The sequence below is a fragment of the Oryctolagus cuniculus genome, chromosome 20 (genome assembly GCF_964237555.1).
Source record: "Oryctolagus cuniculus chromosome 20, mOryCun1.1, whole genome shotgun sequence".
Lineage (NCBI taxonomy): Eukaryota > Metazoa > Chordata > Mammalia > Lagomorpha > Leporidae > Oryctolagus > Oryctolagus cuniculus.
This window is the reverse complement of record NC_091451.1, coordinates 8,932,107-8,959,509: the sequence shown is the minus strand read 5'-3', so window position 1 is coordinate 8,959,509 and position 27,403 is coordinate 8,932,107. Positions and strand designations below refer to the sequence as shown.

The 27,403-nt window shown below is 47.7% G+C and overlaps 1 long non-coding RNA gene across 2 annotated transcripts; it reads right to left on the bottom strand.

The window, feature by feature from the left end:
• Positions 1 to 2,643: 2,643 nt before the first annotated feature.
• On the bottom strand, positions 2,644 to 27,255 carry LOC103351648 (uncharacterized). 2 transcript variants are annotated; one of them, XR_011384848.1, is made up of 4 exons: positions 26,973 to 27,255; positions 15,746 to 15,853; positions 9,285 to 13,061; positions 2,644 to 8,782 (listed from the first exon to the last, which is right to left on the bottom strand). It is a non-coding gene; the product is annotated as an uncharacterized lncRNA (long non-coding RNA). The 2 variants fall into 2 exon arrangements; XR_519381.4 differs by lacking the exon at positions 9,285 to 13,061.
• Positions 27,256 to 27,403: the final 148 nt, after the last annotated feature.

Sequence of the window (27,403 nt, the reverse complement as noted above, 5' to 3'; positions counted from 1 at the left end):
GAGGGCCCCGATCCGGCGTGACTGGTGTCCCACAGGAAGAGGGGATTAGGATGCAGGTGTGCACAGGAGGAAGGCAGCTATGTACAAACCTGAGAGGCTCCAGAACAAAGCCAGCCCTTCTGGCACCTGATCTTGGATTTCCGGCCTCCAGAATGGTGGGAAAATTGATTTCTGCTGTATAAGCAGCCCACTCTGTGGTACTGTTATGGCAACCCTTGTAAAATAATATGCAGGTGCTTCAAAAATTTTATGGGAAAATTAAAAGATGTTTGGGTGCAATGAAATGTGAAATTCATGCATCATTTTTTTTCACAGTATGTATTTCCATAACTTTTTGAAAATCCTTCTTTTTTAAAAAAGATTTATTTATTTATTTGAAAGACAGAGTTAGAGAAAGAGAGAGAGGGAGGGAGAGAGAGAGGGGTCTTCCACCTGCTGGCTCACTCCCAACAAGGCTGCAACAGCCAGGGATAGGCCAGACTGAAGCCAGGAGCCAGGAGCTTCATCTGAGTCTCCCACGTGGGTGCAGAAGCCCAAGCACTTGGATCATCTTCCATTGCTTTCCCAAGGCCATTAGCATGGAGCTGGATTGGAAGTGGAGCAGCTGGGACTTGAACCAGCGCCCATATGGGATGCTGGCACTGCAAGCAGCGGCTTAATCAGCTACACCACAGCGCTGGCCCCAAAGACCCCTCTTATGCATGAACTTCAATATTGTTGACAGTACAATCAACTTATTTTTAATTCCCTATTTCCATGAACTTTCTGAAGTGCAACCTCCTCTCTCATCTCTGGGCTTCCAGTCTCGTCCCTATCAGACTGGAGCTTCTAACTTCCACATAGGAGAGAACACATGACATTTGTCTTTCTGTGTCTGGTTTTTTCCATTTATCATGTGGAAGACCCAGAAGAAGCTCTTGGCTCCTGGTTTCAGATCAGCCCAGCTCTGGATGTTGTGGCCAATTGGGGAGTGAACCAGCAGATAGATTTCTCTCTCTCTCTCTCTCTCTCTCTCTCTCTCTCTCTCCTTTACTGCATTTTAACATTTCAAATAAATAAATAAATAAATACTTTTTTTTAAACGTGGAAGACAGGAACTGAGAGGCTCCAAACACAAAAGATAAAAGAGCAGAAGTGTGAGTTTCCTGGTTTGATTGGTTTACATTGTGTATGTGTTTTGAGACATGGCACTGTACGCTGCAAAAATGTGTGACTATTACATGTCCATCAAAATTTTAAAAAATTAAAATAAACTGTGGATAAAATGGTAAACTTGGGAGCAGGCGTTTAGCCTCGTGGTCACAATGCCACTTGGGGTGCCCACATTCTCTATCAGAGACCCTGGGCTTGAGTTCAGCTCCATTCCAACTCCGTTTCTTGCTGAGGTGCACTCTGGGAGGCAGCAGGTCACAGTTCAAGTACTTGGGTCCCTGCCACCCATGGGGCAGACCCAGATGAAGTTCCTGGCTCCTGGTGTGAGCCTGCCTCCAACCTGGCTAGTGCAGGCATTTGGGGAGTGAACCACTGGATTGAAGATCTCTCTGTTGTCTCTCACTGTCAGTATGTCTCTCTACCTTTTAAAATAAATAAAAATAAAATAAATAAGAATTTTAAAATGGGGAGCTAAATGTTACATAAATTTACCACTATTAAAAATAATGTAGCATATCTAAACCTGTTTAATTGTACACTTTAAATCAGTAATTTGTATGTATGTGAATTATATTCAGCAACACTCTCTTTTGAAAAAGAGAGCAGATTAAGTTTCCACCTGCAGCACCGGCATCCCATATGGGCGCCGGTTTGAGTCTCAGCTGCTCCACTTCCAATCCAGCTCCTTGCTTATAACCTGGGAAAGCAGTGAAAGATGGCCCAAGTGCTTAGGCCCCTGCTATCCATATGGGAGATCTGGAAGAAACTCCTGGCTCCTGGCTTCAGGCTGGCCCAGCCCCAGCCATCACAGCCATTTGGAGGGTGAACCAGCAGATGGAAGATCTCTCTCTCTCTCTCTCTCATTCTCTTTGTATCTCTGCCTTTCAAATAAGTCTTTAAAAAAAAGAGAGAGAGAGAGGAAAGAAATTGGAAGTTTTCTTTAGAGCAGGATCTTCTGTCTTCAGTTGCAGGTCTGACCTTGCCACCTGCCTCTTTACAGCCCTTCCTTAGCGCCTTGCCCCTGCCGGAGTGCTTTCCACGGTGAGTCTCCCGGAACATTGGCTCTGTAAGCTGCCACCCAGTTATGGGTTAAAGTTGGAGGACTCACTGCACATTTGCATGTCAAAGGCTCCAAGAAGTTTTGTAGTCAAAAACCCTGGTTAAATGGCCCGCACAATTTCTGCCTAACACAATACATATTGCATCCACCACGACTGTGTTCTGTAATACACACAATCATGCCACAGGCTTGGACATGTCGTATAGAACTGGGGTCACCAGAGTTAGTGAGCAAAAATACAGGATGCCCAGTTTCATTTCAACTTCAGAGGACTTAAAAAGTTATTTGTTTATCTGGAATCCAAATTCAACGAGGCAACCTGTATTTTTTCTGGCAATCCTCTAGAGAATCTTTTGTGAATTATAAGGAATCTTCAAAAAGTTCATGGAAAGTGTGTACTATTTAAAAAAAAACTATCCATGGATTGCATGTTTTTGCACTAAAATAAACTTGCTTTATTTATTTATTTGAGAGGCAGAGTTACAGAGAGAGGGAGAGACAGAGAGAAAGGTCTTCCATCCTCTGGCTCACTCCACAGATGGCTGCAATGGTCAGTGCTGGGCTGATCCGAAGCCAGGAGCCAGGAGCTTCTTCCAGGTCTTCCACATAGGTGCAGGGGCCCAATTACTTAGGCCATCCTCCACTGCTATCCCAGGCCATTAGCAGAGAGCTGGATTGGAAGAGGATCAGCTGAGACTCAAACTGGTACCCATATGGGATGCTGGTGCCGTAGGCAGAGGCAGAGGCTTAGCCCACCACACAGCACTGGCCCCTTGATTTTTTTTTTTTATAGGCAGAGTGGACAGTGAGAGAGACAGAGAGAAAGGTCTTCTTTTGCCATTGGTTCACCCTCCAATGGCTGCCGCGACCGGCGCACCGCACTGATCCAAAGGCAGGAGCCAGGTGCTTCTCCTGGTCTCCTATGGGGTGCAGGGCCCAAGCACTTGGGCCATCCTCCACTGCACTCCCTGGCCACAGCAGAGAGCTGGCCTGGAAGAGGGGCAACCGGGACAGAATCCGGCGCCCCGACCGGGACTAGAACCCGGTGTACCGGCGCCGCAAGGCGGAGGATTAGCCTAGTGAGCCGCGGCGCCGGCCCTGATTTTTGTTTAAAAGGAAAGAAAGGCTTATTTTATTTACTTGAAGGGCTGAGTGACACACAGAGAGAGGCAGAAACAGAGATAAAGAGATCTTCCATCTGCTGCCTCACTCCCTAATGGCCAAAAAGGCTGGGGCTGAGTCAGGCTGAAATTAGGAGCCTGGAACTGCATCTGGGCTTCTCATATGGGTGGAAAGTGCCAGGTACTTGGGCCATCTTTTGCTGCTTTCCCGGGGCATTAACAGGGAGCTGTATCAGAAGCCGAGGAACTGGGACTCCAACCGGCACCGCAATGTGGGATGCTGGCTTCACCGGAAGTGGCTTAACCCACTAGGCCACAATGTCAGCCCCCCAAATAAATTTAGTTTTAATTCTATTTTACATGAATTTTTTGAAGTATTCTAATATAGTGAACAGACTAAACCAAAATGAATTAGATTGTAATTTTCCCCTGTAATTAGTGCAGACTAGAAAAGACAAAATTAATATTGAGTATTGGCATTCAGTTGGATTCATCCCTTCAATTTGCCACCAACCCTTGTTCATTTAAAGCAGTGTTTCTCCATCAAGCTACACATTAGAATCATCTGAGGAGCTTTGAAAATTGCCTATACCTCTTCCCCAACCAAGAAACTTAGAATTGAGGGGATTTTCAGAACAGAAAGACAAGGGCCCAAAAGGTGGAGCAGGTGTCAAGGGCACAAGATTTAAGAAGGCGCTCACTCTCAGAATTCAACTCTGCGCCTGCACGGCCCTAAGAGGGTGCGCCTCTTTAAATCTGTGTACCTGCCTGGCTTCACCCTACTTGGGTCTGTTAGAAGACCCAGGATGGTGGCTGGTGCCATGGTGTAGTGGGTTAAGCCTCCTCCTGCGGTGCCGGCATCCTAATCCCATTTGGGTGCCAGCTGGAATTCCAGCTGCTCCACTTCCAATCCAGCTCCCTGCTATGGCCTGAGAAAGCAGAGCAGATGCTCCAAGTGCTTGGGTCCCTGCACCCGTGTGGGAGACCCGGAGGAAACTCCTGGCTCCTAGCTTCAGATCGGCCCAGCTCTGGCTGTTGCCACCATTCAGGGAGTGCATCAGCAGATAGATCTCTGCCTCTCTAATAAATCTTATTTAAAAAAAAAAAAAAAAAAAAAGGAAAGAAAGAACAAAGAAGACCCAGGTTGGTTCAGGTTGTGAAGGAGAACTTGCAGGGGACTCCTGAGCAGCCTTGGGTCCCTGCCGTATTTTTCCTTTAGAAGGAAATGTCAACTTGTCCCAGCAGTGAACATGAACTCCGGCCCATAGGCGCGAGTCAGGACGGGCTTTCCCAGGCCAGGCTTTGCTGAAATGTCAACTCGCAGCAGGCTCCGGTTTCCTGCAGACGGCCTCTCGTAAACATTCAAAAAGGCTTGGGAACCAGTTTTCTCAGTGAGGCTGGTGACGTTTGAGTAGCTCCTAATCCCTGGCCTCCTATAGGTTCTGTTTCCCACTCATGCATGGGTTTACATTTCAGCCAAACGCAAGGAGAGTGTTAGGTTTCCCTCGTTTGTGGGTTCTCACCCTCGCTCCTCCTCCCCCTTCTCTGATTTCTGCCCTTTCTTGTCAATGTTTTCCGTCCCCTCGCTGGCATCCTGGTCAGACAGGCACATCATTAATTCCTGTCCCTTGGGACAGCTTGCCCGGCAGCGGCCAAGGCCAGCCCTGGGAGGCAACTCCAAGAGCCCAGCCGTGGCTTCCTTCCCTGGCCTCGGAGTTCCGTGATGTCATTAGCATTCTGCCCTGGCTGCGTCCCAGATCGCTGCCTGTATTAAAATGCTCGGGAGAGAAACTCTGTACTTTTCCAGTGCTGGGAAAAGCATGGCAGGGTTGGTGGGAGCGCCTCGCGCAGCTGGAATCGACTACTTTCTATTGTGATAACTGTGCAGAGGAAGATTTGGAAGAGAAAATCCAAGGGAAGGGTCTGTTCAGGCAGCGTGTGTGGCAAGTTCCTGGTAATAGGATCGTGGGGTTGTTGGGGTGTCTCTCACACGGCTACACAGTCCCTGTTTAGTTCCATATAAATGGGATTTTTAAAAAGTGAAGTCATTGTAAGTGCACAGACTGCTACATAAAGGCGGCCTGGGGTGAGTCACTTGGTGCGGGAACTATCTTGGTGCAGTGCACAGCAGCCTTTCCCATGCCAACTCTGGTCTTTGCTATAAGGCAGAGGTTGTCACGGGCTGCTGCCTCTCCTAACGGCCGCAGCTGTCCTCACGCTCCCAAACCCGCCTGTGCGTGATGTTTTCCCAGGCACCTGCCTGGTGCCGTGGGGATTTTCAACCCAGAAAAGCATCCCCTTGGGTGTCCCTACCTGACTCCTCCCAGCCCACCTCTACAGGGGCATGAGTGGACACGAGTGGACAGCGGAAGAGAGTGCAGACTGCCGAGGGCAGCGCGGCCGGCATGGTGGTGTGGCGGTTAGAAGCATGTGCTCTGTGGCTCTGCTGGGTGATTCCTGAAGCCTCAGTATCCTCATCTGTAGAACGGGGTGATGACAATAGCACCAACTTTAGGGTTATTGTGACGGCTAAGAGAGGATGAGCAACGGGCACATAATAATTACTGGAAAAGCATTAGCCATCTTTAAAAAATTGTTTATTTTACAAGTTATTTGAAACGCAAAGAGACAGAGACAGACAAGATCTTCCCTCTGCTGGTTCACTCCCTAATGCCCACAAGTGCTGAGGCTGAGCCAGGCTGATGCCAGGAGCCAGGAGCTCAACCTGCGTCTAGCACGTGGGAGAGATGTGTGCCATCACTGTTCCTTCCCAGGGTGCACTTGGGCAGGGAGCTGGAATCAGATGTGGAGCTGGGACTCGAACCCAGGCACTCTGGTATTGGATGTCCCAAGGCATCGATACCACTGCAGCACACACCTGTGCATTGCTAGCTGTTGTGAACTGGCCTGGGCTAGTTAGGCTATAGCACAAACATATAGTCCCAGTTCCTCTCTGTTAGGCTATAGCACAAACAGGAAGACCCAGGGTGCTAACCTCCACCGAAAGCTGATGGTCTCTAACCTTATTCCCACTTCCCAGGGAAGGAACAAGAACCCAGAAAGGTGAAGCAATTTTCCTGCAGTCACACAACAGATAAGGGACAAGGCAGACATCTGAAGCTTGTCCTGTCTGCTCTCTCCTGCTGTGTCCTGGGCCAGAGCAAACTACAGCCGGAAGGAGACTCGTCACAGGTCAGTAGGTGTGTTTGGATTAATTCCACTTGGAGGGAGATTTGGATTTGGAAGTCAAGTTGGTTCAGGATGTGATTTAAAGACAGGAGGAGGAGGAAATTGCGTGTTGATATTCTGGATGCAAAGGAGAACAAGGCTGGGGGGGGGGGTGCGGTAAACAGAAACAATGACAATGACAATAAACCCCCACTGGGTGTTAGGATTTAGGTATGAAAAATGCACCTCAGAGCCCTCAGCAAATCAGGATTCACTTGGCCCAGGAAGATCTGAGAGTTCACGAAATCCTAGCTCTTGGTGAGGTGGGCAGTGTCACCCAGTGGGGCGGGGGCAGCCGACGCCCACCACACAGAACGGTTGTCTTCTTACTTATTGACTTTCTCTGGTGGGGCCCCGAGCCAGCGCCAAGTCTGTATTCTCTGTTCTCCTTAGTAGGCAGCTTTGGCCCATGAGTAGAAGCAGAAGTTGTTGGGTTAGACTTCCCCAGAGGCTGCTTTAAAAGGGTAAAGGCTGCTCCCATGGGGTTTTTCTTGCTGTTTCCCCTCCTTCCCGCTTCCTGCTCCTTGTCTGGAGCAGACAGGTCGCTAAGGCTCCAGTGCACGCCCGCCCGTGACCTTGAGACGGGAAGCCATGAGGTACAGATGGCAGCAGAAGGGCAGAGCGGGTCCATGATGGCCCCGGCCTGCAGTACCAGCCCTGGACCGCCTGCCTCCAGTCTTGTTTGGTTGAATGAAAGGAAAGCAACTCCTCTTCCTTGAGCCTGTGTTATTTCTGGCTATTGTTTTTTGCATCTCACTGCTACCATAAGGGCCTGAGGCTGTCAGGACGTGGTGCTGGGAGCTAACTCCCTAACCTACATTTGCAACCACAACCTTACAATGTTGGGGCAAGCCTGTGGTTCCGGGACAGCCGAATAACTTGAAATTCTAATCCCCTTCCTGGCAACTCTTTGGCCCCAGGATCCAGCACACAGGCCTGTACTCAGTGGCGCTCAGCAAGGGTGCACTCCTGCCCCTGAGTAATGGCACTCTCATTCATTTCCTCAGGGAACTGTGTGCCTGCGGGCTTCAGACGGTCCTTCCCTCTCAGATTTCTACAGGCCAGCCTCAAGATGAGCCCTGTGAGAACCTGAAGGGTTTTGAAACACCAAGAGAAAGAAAAGAACACTTTGGAAATGACAGATTAAAAATTTAAAGAACTGGACCTAGAGCCTCATTTAATTAAGTAGGAGTTTTACTGGTTAGCAAAATAACCAATATAATTTTGTAAATAATTGAACCCATTCAGAAAGGTTGAGTGGCCCAGGTCCTCTCACAACCCCCACTATAGAACAGCTTGGTAAATATTTTTTTAACGCTTTATACCCATAGAAACCACATTAAATATATAGGATCATCACAATGAGTTCATGAGGTACCTACCAGGCTACCTCAGAAATTCCATAGAAAAATAACATTAAAAGACAAGCTTGGGGGCCAGCACTGTGGTGTAGCGGGTTAAAGCCCCGGCCTACAGCACTGGCATCCCATACGGGTGCTGGTTTGAGTCCCAGCTGTTCCACTTCTGATCCAGCTCCCAGGTAATGTGCCTGGGAAAGCAGTAGAAGATGGCCCAAGTCCTTGGGGCCCTGCACCCACGTGGGAGACCTGGAAGAAGCTCCTGGCTCCTGGCTTCAGATCAGTTCAACTCCGGCTGCTGTGGTCCTTGGGGAGTGAATCAGCAGATGAAAGACCTCTCTCTCTCTCTCTGTAACTGTCTATCAAATAAATAAAATCTTAAAAAAAAAAAAAAAGCTTCTTTGAGTGCAAAAAAACTGAAATCCATGCACAGTTTTTGTGTCATACACATTTTCCATGAACTTTTTGAAGGCTCCTTAATATGTATGTATTTCAAAAATGTTTTGTATTAAAATAAACATCTTTTAATCCCATTATCTCACAAACTTTTTGAAGCAAGCTTGTATATACTATCTTGCAACTTTTTTTTTTTTCACTTAACATCCTATCTTGGACAGTTCCCTGCATTTGTGCATTTACATATTTACTTGTTTCTATTTAAGGGGGCAGACCAGCCTTGTGCCCCTCCCCTCCCCCACCCCCTTTCTCCAGTGCCGGATGTAGCCTTGACCTCTGCTTAGTAAGGAGTCCTCAGGTGTTCGCCTGTGGTGGTTGATGAGGACAGCAGAGATTAACCGCAGTGGCCCTCGCCCTGCAGTACTGGAACAGTCAGATGGAGCAGGCAAACTGACAGGGGTCCAGTTCTAGAAAGAAAAATAGTCTGGGATCAGTGTTGCTGCTCCATGAAGCTCAGAGTAGGGCCTCTGAAGATGACCCCTGGGCACCTTCCTGACAGCTGCAGGTACTGTTGCTGCCCTTGGGGGAGGGGTGGGGACGCCACCTGAGAAGCAGGGATTGCTCCACAATCCCACAGAAAAGCAGGCTTTTGGTTGGCCATTGGAAGCACTCACTGTTCTGTACTCAGGTTCCAGGTATTGGAGAGGAAGTGATAAAAAAAAAAAAAAACCACCCACAGGTGTGGCCTCTGCCCCAGGAGGGGTAGGTTAGATGGGGAGATAAATGATAGAAGCCTCAATCTCACGCTCCCCAACCCCATCAACAGCCAGGCAGCTGCTATCAGCATGGGCAGCCGACTGGCTCCACCAGGAAGACTCTGGGGAGGATGTGAGTCAGTCATCAGGCAGGGCTTTAAAAGGAGGAAGGAGGCCCAGAGGCCAGAGTGCAACTGGCCCCAGGGGTACAGACCTGGGGCAGAGGTGCAGGCTGTGTGGTGGAAGAAATCAGCAAGGGGATCAATTCAGGTCGGAAGGAGAGTTCCGGGTGGAATGCAAGAAGCCTGGGAAATGATGGAAGAGGAGATTGGCTGGGATAGATTAGCAGCAGGGAGCAGCCAGTGCTCTGGGGCAGAGGCACCCCTGGGGGCAAGCCAGGCAGTCAGCAGCTGCACCTGCTGGGCCCCTGCAACTCCCCCAGGGACTCCCCAGCCCCTTCTGAGACAGATTGGGTAACATGCAGCCAGTATAGTTTCACTGGCAAAGTGGTTCAGGATTTTCTAGCCGTCTAGTTGACTCAACTAGAATGCCTCCCGCCAAGATGGCATTAAAAAGCTGGGCCTGGCTTCCGGGCCACGTGTTAGTACCCCTGAGCCAGAGACAGGAGGATCACCGGGGTCAGACAGCGTTGGGAAACGAGGGAGTTGCAGGCCCATGGGGAGCTTGGAGCTCTCAGCAGCAGCAGGATATGGTCAAGAAGTGACTGTGGGATCTGTGCTTGGGTGACACTAGGGAGTGAGATGCTGCACTGGGTCGGCCATTATCGGGAAACAGGAGTAAGAATACATGGGTATAATTCTCCAAGAAGTTCACGGAGGTAGGCATTTGGTGCAGGGGTTAAGATGCCACCCGGGATGCCTGCATTCCCTATTGGAGTGCCTGGTTTGAACCCTGGCTCAGCACGGTTTCCAGCTTCCTGCTAATGCGTACCTTCAGGGGCAGCAGATGATGGCTCAAGTACTTAGACCCCTGCCACTACTCGGGAGATCTGCCTTGCGTTCCGAACTCCTGGCTTCGGCCTGGTCCCGCACTGCCTGTTGTGGTCATTTTGGGAGTAGATCAACAGATGCAAGTTCTCTCTCTCTCTCTGTTTCCCTCTCAAATAAAATGAAAATAAACAAAAAACAAAAAAATTTCATGGAAAATGGAGATAAAAGACGTTTACTTTGGTGCAGAAACAATTCTGAAATTCATAGTTTGTTCAAAATGTGCATTTTTTCACAGTTTTGAAAGACCCCACAAATGCATGGATTTCAGATTTTTTTTGCAGCAAAATGAACTTCTTTAATTTTCCATGAACTTTTTTTTTTTTTTTTTTTTTTTTACAGCCCCTCACAAAACTGGACATCCAAATGATTCCTACTTAGAAGGCAGGAGGAATAAAATGAGACCAAAGCCATAATTAATAAAGAAACAGAAGTCTCTCAGAAGAGCCGGGGAAGGGACCTCTTTGGATGTTCCTGTGTTTTGGACGGCGTTCTTATTTTTGTCTGGCTCCAGACATGGCTCTGCCGTAATCTTTTGTTTGGCTGCATCTCGGTCCCGCGTGGCGGCCTTGTCTGATGCTGGTGTTCTAGGGACATACTTCTGTACCAGAGGAACATGCCAGGGCCTGGATGTGAGTGCCAGCCTAGAGGCTGGCCCTCAGGGCAGCTTCGCTCTTTCTCAGTAACAAACTGAAGGCAGCCAGGAATCCTGCAGAGAAAAGACCCTGAAGGTTTGCTAGAGGCCTGGAGGGCTAGACAAGGCCAGGTGTGTCTGTTCTGAGGCCGCCCTCAGTCTGTGCGCACATTCAGCCAGTGCTTCTTAAATGGCTGACTGACACGCCCAGGCCCTGGGGAGCCGTGAGCTAGACCATCCTCGTGGTGATGTGCTGTAACTCGGCCGCTGGTTTAGGTCTGTGTGAGCTGGAAGGCCCTGCAAACCCACGATGTAATGCCATCCTTCTACCTGTCCATCAAAACGGCCCCTTTCTGGGATGTACCTGCTTCATCCAGAATCTAAAGGTGGGGATTTTTGGACGCTGGCCACCACCCTGCACCTCATTAAAGAGGCCAACATTGGGAGAAACTCTCTCTTCCTTCCTCCCACCCCCTCACCCTGCCATCCCACCCCCACGGACCACGGCTGCTCAGTCAGGAGCCTGGACTGCAATGAACACACCCACATCCATGTCAGTGGAGGGTGCATTTTAGGGAGGTATACAGACAGTATGAGTGCACACCACAGAAGGTGGTCTCAGAAAGCCCCAGGTGTTCCAGAGAAAACAGAAGTCATTGACACAGGAGAGAATGGTCGGTAGGGGGCGCTTGGGGGAGGTGGTCAGGTCAATGCCGTCGGGGGGGGGGGGGGGGTTCCACGGGGAGAGAACTTCCAAGCAGAGGAAGCAGGGAGTGCCAGGGCTTCTAGTGAGTCCACCTGCAGTGCCAGGAAGGAGAAATGGACGGAGGAGGTCACAGCGGGCGGTGAGTCTGCAATATCCCAGTGTCCTAGGAGGCCAACGGAAGACCTGAGTGGGAGTAGGCATCTCCCTGGGATGGCAGAGGCTTGCAGCCTGCTGTCCCCTCTCAGATTCCCAGGCCTGGGTCTTGGGTACGCCAGAAGTAGTCTGATTTTCTCCTCACTTGCTGAGACCAATCGTTGCCAGGAATGGAGTATTAGCATCCTAGCACCGCTACAACAAATGAGCACGACGTAGGAGCTTAAGCCAGCACAAATCTGTTCCCTGGCGGCGCTGTAGGTCAGAAACCCTGACATCAAGGTGTTGGAGGGCTGCACATGGAGGCCGTAGGGAAGTCTGCTTCTTCACCTGTCCCTGCCTCCAGAGGCCACCTAGGCTTGTGGGACCTTCTCTATCCTCAAAGTTGTCAGCCTGGGGCCAACGCTGTGGTGCAGTGGGTTAATCCCCCTCCTGTGGCACTGGCATCCCATATGGATGCCAGTTCGAGTCTTGGCTGTTCCACTTCTGATTCAGCTCTCTGCTATGGCCTGGAAAAGCAGTGGAAGATGGCTTAAATGCACCTGCATGGGAGACCAGGAAGAAGCTTCTGGCTCCTGGCTTTGGATCAGTTCAGCTCCAGCTGTTGTGGCCCTTTGAAGAGTAAGCTAGCAGACAGAAGACCTTTGTCTCTGTCTCTCCCTCTCACTGTCTGTAACTCTGTCAAATAAAATAAAATCTTAAGAAAAAGAAGAACACAAAAAAGCTGCCAGTCGTCCATCTCCAAGTCAATCCATCAGGTTGTCTCTGACCTGTGCTTCCATCATCTTACCTCATTTTCTAACTCTGAGCCTTGTAATCACTTTGGGTCCGCACAAGTAATTCAGGATAATCTCCCTATCTCAGGGTTTATAAATTAATTGTAGCTGTAAAGACCTTTTTCATGGATATAAGGCCACACAGTCATGGGTTTGGGGGACTGAGACTTGGGTACTGGCCAGGAGCCGTTCTACCATGGGGGGGTCACATGGAGAGTGAGAACTCAAATGTGTCCCAAGCCATTGTACTAATTAGATGTGTGTTTATTTTTTGGGTTCTTAAAAATATTTATTTTACTTATTGTGAAAGGCAGAGCTACAGAGAAAAGTAGAGACTGAGAGAGAGGTCTGGTTCACTCCAAATGGCCCCAATGACCAAGGCTGGGCCAGGCTGAAGCCAGGAGCCAGGAGCTTCTTTTGGGTCTCCCATGTTGGTGCAGGGGCCCAAGGAGTTGGGCCATGCTCCACTGCTTTCCCAGGTGCATTAGCTGGGAAAGTGGAGCAGCCGGGACTGGAACCGGCACCCATATGTGATGCTGGCGGTGCAGGCCTGGGCTTTAACCCCCTGAGCCAAAGTGCCAGCCCCTAGAAGTGCTGTTTAACACAGGGAGTCGCTTATTTACCTGTGAAAGTGACATGAATACTTGCTTCACCTACCTCAGAAGTAATTTTATCCATAAGGTGATGCAGCATACTTGGAAAAGTGTCATAAAACCTGAAGGATAATAATGATGCGTATGAAGCCTGTGAGACAGGAGCCCCCAAAGGGCTGTTATCTACTAACACAAAACAGTGAAGCTGAAACAGCCACGCTGGAGTCCTGCTCTCTGAAACATCTGCAGTGTGACCTTGGACAAGTAGCTTAGCCTTGGCGTTTCACTGTGTATAAAATTCCGAAGATGTTAACTTTCTCACCAAAGTGTCAGGGGGTTAAAATAGGTAACACAAGCAGGGATAATTTGTGAAATGGTACCCAAATGTTCTTTGTGAAGCATTCCATAGGCGGGTGTCTAAGTTTTCCTTACTGGATAGATGCACAACCTCTCCACGCCACAGGGGACGCCTATCAGACCTCGGCCAACAGGCTTTGAATCTCCAGTGTTTGCAGTAAGTGGAACACACACACACAAAGGAGGTGGTAAACAAGGGGCCTCTCCCATTCCTTCCCTCCTTGGCTACTGAGGGGCAAAGGGCAGCAAGAAGGACTCATAGCATCTAACATGGTTATTCAGAAAAATCAAAGACTGTTGCTGGCTGTCCATGGCCCTGGGTGTTGGAAGCATCTGAGGAGTGAACTAGGAGATGTGACATTCTCTCCCTCTCTCTCTGCCTTTCAAATAAACTAAAATAGCTAATTGTTAAAAAATATATTGTTTATTTAAGAGGTAGAGTCACAGAGAGGGGGAGAGACAAAGAGAAAGGTCTTTTATCCACTGGTTCACTCCCTAAATGGCAATAATGTCTGGAGCTGGACTGATCCAAATCCAGGAGCCAGAAGCTTCTTCCAGGTCTTCCACGCGGGTGCAGGGGCCCAAGCACTTTTGGGCCATCTTCCACTGCATTCTGAGGCCATTGGCAGAGAGCTGGATCAGAAGCGGAGCAGCCAGGACTCGAACTGGCACCCATAGGAGATGCTGGCACCACAGGCAGAGGCTTAGCCCACTGTGCCACAGCGCCAGCCCCATACATAGCCAAATTTTACAAAGAAAAATGGAAACTAGATCTGTTGAGAGTAGAGTAGCTTCTTGCAGTGGAGAGGTTTAGGAAGAGGCTGACTTTGTTTTGTAGCATCATCTCTGGTCATATTTAAGACATTAAAGGGACCGGCGCCATGGCTCACTTGGTTAATCCTCCGCCTGGGGTGCCGGCATCCCATATGGGTACCGGATTCTAGTCCCGGTTGCTCCTCTTCTAGTCCAGCTCTCTGCTGTGGCCCGGGAGGGCAGTGGAGGATGGCCCAAGTGTTGGGTGCCTGCACCCGCATGGGAGACCAGGAGAAGCACCTGGCTCCTGGCTTCGGATCAGCACAGCGCTGGCCGTAGCGGCCATTTGGGGGGTGAACCAACAGAAGAAAGACCTTTCTCTCTCTCTGTCTATAACTCTACCTGTCAAATAATAATAATAATAAAAGACATTAAAATACCTTGTTCGTGAACCACCCTGTTGATTTTTTCAGACTCTACTGTGTAGTCATGTGTGGGCAGGAAATATCTGCAGAGCCACAGATCTTATTCATTCATTTCTCAGCATATGGCTTCCAATTATGTGCTAGATGCCATCCTTGGTGCTGGGGACAGACACAGCGGAAGGCAGACTTCCCTGTCCTCGAGAAGCTTATTGTCTAGTTGAGAAGGTGACCACAAATCAAACACTCTCAACAACCCACACATGAATCTAAAATTATAGCTGAAACTCCTCAAGTCAAGGTTTGTGGTGCTATGGGAGCTCGCCACGGGGCCTGAACTTGGCCGCTGAAAAGAAACGGCTGAGCTGAGCTCTGAAGGCTGAGCAGGTGTATTTAAGGGAACAGCCTTCTAGGCCCTGAACAGCACGTGCAAAGCCGAAGATGAAGCATGGAACATTCCAAGAGGCGGCCAGTGAGTCTGGGCTCTGGAAGGGACAGACAGTGGCTGGGATACTGGCGAGGCGGGCAGGGAATTCTGACTACACAGGTCTGACTACGTGGCCAGGCACGGGACTAACCAGGTCAGGGCATGATGTTTCCCCCAGTTCAAGGTTTCCGTTAAGATTTTAAGGTTCCTTGGAGAATCCTATCATTGCATATTTATAGCCTGAAGGTCCTTTCAGTATCTAGTAAATGATCAACATGCTTCCCACAGGGTAAAAACACATTCAGTCTCCTTGTGGAGGTACATTTAGCATGCTCAGGTTGGTCCTGGGCCTCCATACCTGGCCCTGTAAGGATGCTCCCAGAGGGGACGCAAAGACCAGACTGGTACCATGGGAGGTCACCAACAGCAGCTCACGCCCCTCTCTGCTGCTTTCCCAGGCACCTCACACCCAGGGGCACACTGGATTCCCACAGAGTAGCTGTGCAATAGGGAGAGCCCCCAGACAGTGGGGAAATGGTGACCTGCCCCAGGGCCATAGTGATAAGGGGGGATCCTTGGTTCCAGATAAAAATGGTTCTCCCCACGGGCCACAGCTGAATCACATTTCCCACTGTCTTTGGTCCCCTTAAACAAATCACAGAACCCTAGCATCCTCAAAGTTGGAGGGGGCACTTTAACTTCCGTCAACTCGCTCAGCTCTATCCGCTGGCAACTGCAGGGCACTTGAATATTTTGAGAAGCAGAATATTTCCAAAAAAGACTGAAAGTGTGATTTTCCACTGAGGGAAGAGAGAAGCCATTAGTGTGGCCGCTCCTTGTGACTCACCCTTGGCTGTTAGCACCAGTGCTGTAACGGAAAGACGCTGTCCCGTCACTAATTTGCTGTGACCTTGGAAGGCAGACCATTTTACCTTAGGTACCCTCTGTTTTCTAGCTGCAAAATAAAAATGTAAAGGACTACAACTAATGCTGACAAGTTCATCCTACCTCATAGCAACACACACATGCACACACACACACACATGGGTGCACACAGAATTGAAATGAAAGTTCCAACAGTCTATACTAAGGTTTCTCTTGGAATGAATGCCATTTTCTATTCTATACATCAAAAAAGCTCTTTGTAACCCGGAAACATATCTGACCACTCACTAAAATCCGAAGTCCTCAGGTTGACCAGCACCAGCTGGACACTCTCTGGGACCTTCCAGCTGTGGATCTCTGGAAGTCCCTTGGGGCTTCTTCTAGGAACACAAATGTCCAGGCCTCCCCTTGCGTGGCAGATGCAGGCAAGACAAGGAGGCTGACATTATTAATCCTGGGGCCTCTCATATGCCTATCAGTTACATGGCCATTTCTCCCTGCTGGAGTCAAGAAAGCATCGAGGCCATTGTCGCACTCAATAGGCTAATCCTCTGCCTTCGGTGCCGGCACACCGGGTTCTAGTCTTGGTTGGGCGCCAGATTCTGTCCCGGTTGCCCCTCTTCCAGGCCAGCTCTCTGCTGTGGCCCGGGAGTGCAGTGGAGGATGGCCCAAGTGCTTGGGCCCTGCACCCCATGGGAGACCAGGATAAGTACCTGGCTCCTGGCTTCGGATCAGTGCGGTGCGCAGCGCGCCGGCCACAGCAGCCATTGGAGGGCGAACCAACAGAAGGAAGACCTTTCTCTCTGTCTCTCTCTCTCACTGTCCACTCTGCCTGTCAAACAAAAAAAAAAAAGCACTGAACACACCTTCTGATGGCAGTCAGCTTGAGGCTATGAGACAAAGGTCTACACTCACAGTCAATCTGTAGGTTAGAGAACCTGGCCAGTCTCTGCTAGTTCCCCCATGACCCCCACACATCACACATACCACGTACATATGTACCACATACCTCACCCGTGTACCTAGCCACATGTGATTATCCACCCACACTCACCACACATGCTACATACACAGATCCTCAGCATATCCCACACATGCACATAAATCACACATGCTCCATACCCACACCACATGCAGACCCATGCACGTAGACCTCACACCTGCTTTACACACACATAAAGAGGGGACCTAAAAAGTTCATGGGAGGTGGCATAGCAGGTTAAGCCTCTGCCTGTGGCGCTGGCATCCCACATGGGTGCCAATTCATGTCCCGGCTGCTCCTCTTCTGATCCAGCTCTCTGCTTACAGCCTGGAAAAGCAGTAGAAGATGGCCCACGTGCTTGGGCCCTGCACCCATGTGGGAGACCCTTCTCCTGAAGCTCCTGGACCTTGGCTTTGCATTGGCCCAGTTCCAGCCATTGCAGCCATTTGGGAAGTGAACCAGCAGATGGAAGACCTGTCTCTGTCTCTGTCTCTGCCTCTCTCTCTCTCTCTCTCTCTCTCTCTGTAACTCTGCCTCTCAAATAAATACAAAAATACCATGGGAAACGGAGCTTAAAAATGGAGTTTAAAAAAACTTGATTTTGATGCAAAAAAACTTTAAGTTCTTGCAGTTTTTTTTTTTTTTACAACATGTGGGAAAAAATCTGTATACTTTTTTAAACTCTCTCATATACACCACGTATTCATACTACATCCTCTGCATACCATACAACATGCACATGTGTACACACACACACACACACACACTCAACTCCTGCGAGTCTCAGAACTTGGCGGTTATAAAACAAGAATAAAATCTGGAGGTGAATGAATCAGAGAGAAATAATTTCATCTATGGTGTCTCCTCACTCCTACTAGACCAGAGTTCCAGAGAGTCCTTTTCAAGAGCTTGGAAAACGTGCATAAAAGTGTGCCAGTAATTCAGCAACGGCAGTGTTGAAACACTTTGCTTTTACATTTTTATTTATTTTTCTGAGAGACGCAGAGAGTTCCCATTCACTGGTTTGCTCCCCAAGTGCCCACAGCGTTCTGAGGAACTGAAACTGGGAGCCAGGAATTCATTCCAGGCCTCTCACTTGGGTGACAGGAACTCAAGCACTTGAGCTATCACAGTTATTTGCCAGGCTCCATAGCGTCAGGAGCCTAAACTGAGAATTGAACCTAGACACTGATATGGGATTCGGGCATCTTAAAAAGTATCTTAACCACTAGGTCAAAAGTTATCCCAAAGCACTTCGTTTTTTAAAAATTATACTCTATTAAAAAACATCACATAATACTAGGAGCAGGAATTTAGCTCAGCAGTTTAAGTGTCCACCTCCACTTTGGAGTGCCTGCACCTGACTCTGCTTGCAGCTGCTGACTCCAGCTTCCCGCCAATGCGGACTCTGGGAGGTAGTGGTGACGGCTCAAATGACTGGGTTCCTGCCACCCATAGGGAGACCTGGATTGAGCCCCTGGCCCCTGGCTTCGTCTCAGCCCAGCCCTGGCTGTTGCAGGAAAGTAGGATTGCTATTTTCTCTCTTTCTCTTTCACTGTCTCCCAAAAACATTTTAATAAGTAAAATAATATTACCATGATATTTCAATGATAATTTATTTAAATTTAATCAAACTCATTTTATGAGAGCTTATTTTTAATGCAATATTGCCTGCTAACACCTAGTTGTATATCGTATAGTTAATATTTATATCTTTATAAATATACACATTGGCTTCATGTTTTGAAACAGGTTTGTATTGTGTGCTGTGAATGTCTGCTTTTGAAAAGAAGTGCACGTGTTATCTCATGATGCTTTAAATGTTCTGAATACTGAATATTTAAAATCATCATAACACTGTCAATTCCAGTACTGCGTTAGTTAGTAAGTAAACGTCAGAACCCTGGAGTTGCCATTTGGCCGTGGAGTCACCATCACCTGCAGGGAGCCAGAGGAGACTCTCACTCCAGTGCTCCCCGTGATTCTGAAGCTGCCTTCAGGGCCTTGCACAGAGCTTGGCCTCTCACCAGCTCTCAGGAAGTGTCAGAGAGAGTGAGGAGGCAAGAGGAAGGGAGAAGAAAAAGAGAAAAAGGAGAGAGAGGGGGAAAGCAGAGGATGCAAGGGGGGAGAGAAGCCTGGTGGTGGAGTGGATAGAATGAGACAGACAAGGCATTCCTAGAGAAATGGAATTGAAAGATCATTTTATTGTGGTGTGAAAAAATTAGAATCCATGCATAATTTTTTCATACTAGTCACTTCCCATGAACATTTTGAAGCTATCTCATATGCATCGATTTATACATTTTTCTAGCTGAAAATAACACATTTTAATTCCATTCTCCATAGGCTTGTTGAAATACTCTCATACAATCATACCTTGTTTTTTTAATTTTTTTTAAATTTTTATTTGACAGATAGAGTTAGACAGTGAGAGAGACAGACGGAGAGAAAGGTCTTCCTTCCGTTAGTTCACTCCCCAAATGGCCGCTATGGCCGGCGCTGCACTGATCCGAAGCCAGGAGCCAAGTGCTTCTCCTGGTCTCCCATGGGGTGCAGGGCCCAAGCACTTGGGCCATCCTCCACTGCACTCCCGGGCCACAGCAGAGAGCTGGACTAGAAGAGGAGCAACCAGGACAGAATCCGGTGCCTATATGGGATGCCTGCGCCACAGGCAGAGGATTAACTAAGGGAACCACGGCACCGGCCCCCAATCATACCTTGTTTAACCGCACTTTTGCTTTATTGCACTTCTTAGATATCGCATTTTAAAAAATATTTATTTATTCTAAAGGCAGGGAGGTAGAGAGAGAGAGAGAGATCTTCCATGTACTGGTTCACTTCCCAAATAGCCATAACAGCCAGGGCTGAGTTAGGCCAATGCCAAGAGCTGGGAACTCCATTCAGGTCTCCCACAAGGTGGCAGGAACTCAAGTGCTTGAGCCATCATCCACTGCTTGTGGGAGCTGGATCAGAAGCGCAGGAGCCAGGACTCAAACCACAGCTCTGATCTAGGGTGTGTGCACCCCAAGCAGCAGCTTAGCCTGCTAAGCCACAATGCCTTCTGCTCAGATACAGCTTTTTAATTTTTCCCCCAAATTGAAGGGTTGTGGCAACCCTGTGCTAAGCGAGCCCACGCACGCCATTTTTCCAGGAGCATGGGCTTGCTTCATGTCTTTGGGTCACATTTTGGTAACTGTTATGGTATTTCCCAGCTTTTCCTTATTGTGATATCGCTATGGGGATCTATGATCAGGTAACCTTGGTGTTACTACTGTAATTGTTTTGGAGCATCACAAACCACATCCATGTAAGATGGTGAACTTGAGACCAGCACTGTGGCGCAGCAGGTTAAACTTCCGCCTGCAGTGCTGGCATCCCACATGGATGCTGGTTCAAGTCTCGGCTGCTGCACTTCTGATCTAGTTTCCTGCTAATGTGCCTAGGATAACAGTGGAGGAGGGCCCAAAGGCTTGGAGCTCTGAACCCACATGAAGACCCAGATGAAGCTCCTGGCTCCTGGCTTCAGATCAGCCCAGCTCTGGTCATGGTGGCCATTTGGGGAGTGAACTAGAGGATGGAAGACTTCTCCCTCTCTGCCTCTGTCTTTCCCTCTCTGTCTGCCTTTCAAATAAATAAATAAATCTTAAAAAACAAAAACAGTTACCTTAATCTATGAATGTGTGTGTTTTGACTGCTCCATTCACTGGCCACTTCCTACCCCTCTCCCTCTCAGGCCTTCCCACTCCTTGCAACACAACAATATTGAAATTAGGCCAATTAATAACCCTACTGTGTCCTACAAGTGTTCAAGTGAAAGTAAGAGTCCCACATCTTTCATTTTAACTCAAAAGCTAGATATGATTAAGCTTAGCGAGGAAGGCATGCCAAATAGTGGAAAGAGGTTGAAAGTTAGCTGTCTTGTGCCAGTTAGCCAAGGTGTGAATGCAAAGTAAAAATTCTTGAGAGAAATGAGAAGTGCTACACTAGGGAACACACAAATAATAAGAAAGCAAAATGGCCTTATTACTGATATGGAGAAAATTTTAGTGATCTGGATAGAAGAACAAACCATCTACAACATTCCCTTAAGCCAAAACCTACCCCAGAGCAAGGTTCTCGTTCTCTTTAATTCTAGGAAGGCTGAGAGAAGTGAGGAAGCTGCAGAAGAAAATCTGGAAGCTAGCAGAGGTTGACTCATAGGTTTAAGAGAAGAAGCAGTTTCCAAAACCCGAAAATGCAAGGTGCAACAGCAAGTACTGATGTAGGGGCTGCAGCAAGTTATCTAAAAGCTCTGGCTGAGATCACGGACAAACATGGCTTCCATAACCAGCAGATTTTCAATACAGACAAAGCAGCCTTCTACAGGAAGGAGACACCATGTAGAATTTTCCTAACCAGAAAGAAGTCAAATGCAGACTTCAAAGTGTCAAAAGGACAGGCTGACTCTCTTGCTAGTGGCTAATGCAGCTGGTGACTTTAAGTTGAGCCTAATGCTCATTTGCCATTCAGAAAATCCGAGAGCCCTTAAGAATTAGATTAAATCTACTTGACCTGCCTCTATAAATGGAACAACAAAGACTGGATGACAGCTCGTCTACTTACAACACAGTTTAGTGACTATTTTAAGCCCACTGTTGAGACTACTGCTCAGGAAGAAAAAAAAAATCTTTTCCAAACATCACTGTTCATTAACAATGCACCTGGTAACCTGAGAACTCTGATGAAGATGTACAACGAGATTAATTTTGACAGTACAATGCTCATTTTGCAGCCCATAAATCATGGAGTAGTTTAGACCTTCAAGTCTTAATCACTTAAGAAATACATTTTGTAAGACTGCTGCTGCCATAGATCCTCTGATGGATCTGGGCAAACCCTGAAAACCTTCTGGAAAGAATTCACCATTCTAGGTGCCAGTAAGAACGTGCATGGATCGCAGACACAGGTCATATTAGCCACATTAACTGTTCAGAAGGAGTCAATTCCAACCCTCATGGATGACTTGGAGAGTTCAAGGCCAAGAGTAGAGGAAGTAACTGCAGATGTGGTGGAAATAGCAAGAGAGCTAGAATGAGGGGTGGAGCCTGAAGATGGGAATGAATTACTGTTGTCTCATCTTTAACAGATGAGGAGTTGCTTCTTATGGATGAGCAAAGAGGTCTTGAGACGGAACCTACTCCTGGTGGGGAAGCTGTCAACATTGCTGGGAAACTTAAAGGACTGACATTGTTATATACACTTGGTTAATAAAGCAGTGTCAGGATTTGAGAGATTTAACTCCAATTTGCAAAGAAGTCACACTGTGGGTGAAATGCTAGGAGACAGCATCATTGCTACAGAGGAATCTTTCATTTATCTAAAGACAATTTACAGATAGAGAGAGGGAAAGAGAGAGAGAGAGAGAGAGAATCTTCTATCCACTGATTCACTTCCCATATGCCTGCAATAGCCAGAGCTGGGCTGGTCCAAAGCCAGGAGCCAGGAGCTTCTTCTGGATCTCTTGAGTGGGTACAGGAGCCCAGTGACTTGGGCCATCCTCCACTGCTCTCCCAGGTGCACTAACAGGGAGCTGGATTGGAAGTGGAGCAGCCAGGTCTCAAACTGGTGCCCATATGGAATGCCAGTGCCTCAGGGGGTGGCTTTACCTGCTACACCACAATGCTACTCCCCTTGTTGTCTTATTTTAAGAAATTGTCAACCGGCACCGTGGCGCAGTAGGTTAATCTTCTGCCTGCAATGCTGGCATCCCATTTGAATGCTGGTTCTAGTCCTGGCTGCTCCTTTTCTGATCTAGCTCTCTGCTGTGGCCTGGGAAAGCAGTAGAAGCGCTTGGGCCCCTGCACCCACGTGGGAGACCTGGAAGAGACTCCTGGCTTCGGCTCCTGGCTCCTAACTTCAGATTGGCCCAGCTTCAGCCATTGCAGTCATTTGGGGAGTGAACCAGCGGATGGAAGACCTCTCTCTCTGTCTCTCCTCTCACTGTCTGTAACTCTACCTCTCAAATAAATAAATAAAATCTTAAAAAAAAAAAAAAAAGAAATTGTCCCAGCTTCCTCAGACTTCAGCAACCACCACCCTGGTCAGTCAGCAACTATCAATATTGGAGCGAGACCTTGACCAGCAAAAAGATTACAACTTACAGCAGGCTCAGATGGTCATTGGCACATTTTAGCTGTGAAATATTTTTCAGCTAAGGTATGTACACTGCTTTTTAGACATAATACTATTGTGAACTAAATGGACTATGGTATCATGTAAACATTACTTTTATAGGCACTGGGAAACCAAAAAATCCATGTGACTTGCTTGACTGAGGTATTTGCTTCATTGCCAATGATCTGGAACCAAATCTGCATTATTTCTGAGGCATGTCTACTTCTGCCTTGGACATCATTTCTCTGTGGAAAATGGAAATCAAAGACTATTTCCATGACAGATCTTGTTCTAAATATTGTTGCTGGAACCCCCTGGTGAAGTGGCAACTTGTGAGAAGTTCAATGGAAAATTCAGCTTTCCATCTGCAAGAGAGGAAGCAAATCTGGCTGGGACATTTGACAAGCATCGTAGCTCGGTCTTGGACATAACTCCTGGGTTCTCTTTACCATGGCAACAAACACTGTCATGGAACTATTTGCATTACTCATCTACAGTTGTTTTCTTTTCATCTCTAGAGATCATTTTTATGAGTTTTGGAAGGGTGGCTGGCTACAATTTTATTATTTCTTATAATAGTAAAAATGATATATGCTTATCATTTTTAATAAGATACAAATGAACATAAATAAGAAAGTCAAGATTGCCTACTATACAAAACATCCAGAGATGATAGTCATATTTGATGTTCAGATTCTTATACAAGCACACAGAAAAAATATATAATCAAGCTGGTGTTCCATTGCTTAATTTTTTTATTTCAATTAACATGTGGAGAACATCTTTGTCCATCTTTTAAATTATTGCATAGCTCTCCATTCCCCTTTGACAAATATTTAGCTTTGCCAGTGTGTTCTTATGATAAAGGACACACCAAAGAACATGCTGGTACAGGCATTTTGTGATTTCCTTAGGATAAATTCTTAGATGGGAACCTTGAAATGTGAGTATGTACATTTAAAAATTCTGTATCAATATGCCCAATTTCTCTCCTGAAAGTGGGCATCAACTGACATTCCTTTAAAGTGTGTCAAAGTGCCTTTTACCTCACACCCACATCAACACTAGTTATTATAATACTTTTTAAACATTTCCAGTGTTATAGGTTAAAGGTATTGTCATCTTTTACTTTAATTGGCATTTCATTTATGACTACACAGGTAAAATATCTTTATTGGACATTTGCACTTCTTTTTTTGTGTGTAATTTGGCTGACTGTGTTTCAAATCTATTTGAACTTTTCTTTGATTTCTGAGAGTTCTTCATAACTAAAAATGATTAACCCTTTGTTAATTCATGCTACAAACTGCTTTTTCAGATTTTCATAACTACAAGTAGTAAATGGTTTAGACATAATAGAAGCTTCAAGAGACCAACATATTGTTATCTTAGTGTTTCTTAACTACGGAAATCATGCTTAGAAAGGTATTCCTCATTCTAAAATTATATAATTTTACCTGTTTTTTTTATGTGTTTTATTAAATATTTATTTTATTTATTTGAAAGACAGTTATAGAGAGAGGTAGAGACAGAGAGAGAGGTCTTCCATCCACTGGTTCACTCCCCAGATGGCTGCAACAGCCGGAGCTGCGCAGATCCGAAGCCAGGAGCCAGGAGCTTCTTCCAGGTCTCCCAAGTGGGTGCAGGGGCCCAAGGACTTGGGCCATCTTCTAGTGCTTTCTCAGGCCATAGCAGAGAGCTGGATCAGAAGAGGAGCAGCTGGGACTTGAACGGGCGCTCATATGGGATGTGTCGCTCCCCCTCTTCGTGGAGGAACAACACTAAACCCTGCCTAGGCTTCATATCCGAGTCACGGCACCATTATGTCGCTCCCCCTCTTCGTGGAGGAACGACACAGGACCCTGCGCTGTTCTTTCGTCTGCTCGGCCCTCCCCGGGTTTGCTGCTGGTTCTTCCCGGGTTGGCTACCGACCCTTCCACCTCCGTGGAAGGGCGGTTCCCCCTGCCACTTTCCCCACTTCCGCGGGGGAGCGGCACACCGCTGGCCGGCTCTCTCGGGGGCTGCTCAGGTGTTCCTTCAGATAGATGTTCCTCTTAGATGTTCCTCGTGCATGTTGTCTCTCTCCTCCTTTATAGTTCTCTTCCACCAATCCCAACTCTGCTACCCACACGCCAAGTACGCTGCTCTCCTCCAATCAGGAGCAGGTCCTACAGTTTATTGGTTGAACTGGAGGCAGCTGTGTAGAAGCTGTTTCTCCCTTCTCAGCGCCATATTGTGGGAGAGCAGATGCATAGAATAAGTCTTAATTCCAGTAACTTAGTCTAGTCCGAGTTGCTCCCCACAGGGATGTCAGCGTTTCAGGCTGACTGCATCACAGCACCAGGCCATATAATGTTTTGTCTTTAATATTGAAATTTTTAAACTATTTGGAATTATTATTTTAAGTGCTGTTAATTAAGAACTCTAACTTTTCCCCTACTCTGTTAGGTGAGAACTCTACTTTTCCCCCTAATTTTTTTTTGAAGATTTATTTATTTTATTTGAAAGGCAAAGTCACAAAGAGAAAGAAAAACAGAGAGAGCTCTTCCATCCACTAGTTCACTCCCCAGATGGCCTCAATGACTGGAGTTGAGTCAGGCTGAAGCCAGGAGCCAGGAGCGTCTTTCCAGTCTCCCTCGTGGTCGGTATGGGCCCAGGGTCTTGGGCTATCTTCCACTGCTTTCCCTTGTGCATGAGCAGGGAATGGTCGAAATGGAGCAGCCGGGACTAGAACTGGTCCCGGAATAAGCTCCTGGCTCCTGGTCCCAAATCAGCTCAGCTCCAGCCATTATGGCCATTTGGGGAAAGAACCAACGACGGAAGACCTCTCTGTCTCTCCCTCTCTATGTAACTCTGCCTCTCAAGTAAATAAATATTTTTTAAAAAAGAATTATCCATTATTTAAACCATCCACATGAAAAGTTCCTATTCAATAGACAGCTCAAGATTTTAGAATAACAGCTGCCACTTGTAACAGAAACAATTTATTTCCTTTGGAGGTGTGGTAGAAGAAATTTTTCCCTGGAGTCATACAGTTTCATAAGGAGAAAGACCCAAAGACTTGTCTTCCAATCCTCTAGTTTTACAGGTGACTGTGAGAAGTATTGAGAAGTGGGTGTTTAGCCTGGTGGTTGAGGCTTTGTTTACGATGCCCACATTCCCCTCAAAATGCCTCCACACCTGGTTTGGGCTCTCGACTTCTGCTTCAGTGATGGCTCAGGTAATTGGGTTCCTGCAACTCATGTGGAAAACCTGGATTGAACTCCCACCTCCCAGTGTTGGATCCCCCAGCGGTTGTGAGCATTTGGGAATGAAGCCCTGTTCCTGTTACTCTCTCTTTCTCTCTCTTCTTCTCAAATAAATAAGTTTTTTAAAGATTTATTTATTTGTTTGAAAGATGGCATGGTAGGAAGGGAGAGCTCTATCTTCCATCTGCTGGTTCACTCCTCAAACACTGGCAACATCCAAAGCTGGGCCAGTCCAGAGCCAGGAGCCAGGAACTCCATCTGGGGCTCCCAGGTGTGTGGCAGGGACTCAAGCACTTGGGCCATCATCTTCTTCCTCCCAGGTGCGTTAGCAGAAAACCTGACTCCAGGAGGAGTAGCCGGGACTTGTACTAGGGACTCTGATGTGGCTTGTGGGCATCCCCAGAGTCAGCTTAACCCACTGCAAAACAACACCTGCCCAATAAAGAAACCTTTTTAAATTTTTAAATCAGTTGATTCGTGTTCATGGTTAACTAGCCAAGCAGAGCTGAAGCCAGAACCAAGATTAGACCCAAAGCTAGTCTGCAAAGAAGATCAGAACCAAAGTATATTCTACTAAAACCCTGCTGTCTGAAGAGGGTTAAAGCGAGAGTTCATCAAGGTCAGCGAAAGCAGCATTAATCAAAGGACGACCCTCCGTGCTAGCTCGCCAGAATCTAAAAACTTCCAGAGAATCACACATTGAATATATGCATCAACGCATCACATTGTACCCCATAAATGCGGATGAGTAAAACCGTCCGTATTTAAAAGTCATACCACAAAACTAACCAACTAAATACACATACCTACAAGCTTTTGGGGAAATGAGAAGTTTCAGGAGCAGCGATTTGAGCGGGGAGTTAAATGCAGAGCAGCCCTTGACCCGAAATAAGTCTTCGGGGAGCTGAGAAGGAACAATGGCGGGCCTTCACCACCCCGAGTGCGCACGCGCATCTCCGAGTTTCCGGTGTGTCTCCCCTGGGCCCTGGCCCCTGCTGCTCTGGGAAAGGAAGGTCGCCCAGTGCGCAGGCGCACCTCCGAGTTTCCGGTGTGTCTCCCCTGGGCCCTGGCCCCTGCTGCTGTGGGAAAGGAAGGTCGCCCAGTGCGCACGCGCACCTCCGAGTTTCCGGTGTGTCTCCGCTGGGCCCTGGCCCCTGCTGCTCTGGGAAGGAAAGGTCGCCCAGTGCGCACGCGCACCTCCGAGTTTCCGGTGTGTCTCCGCTGGGCCCTGGCCCCT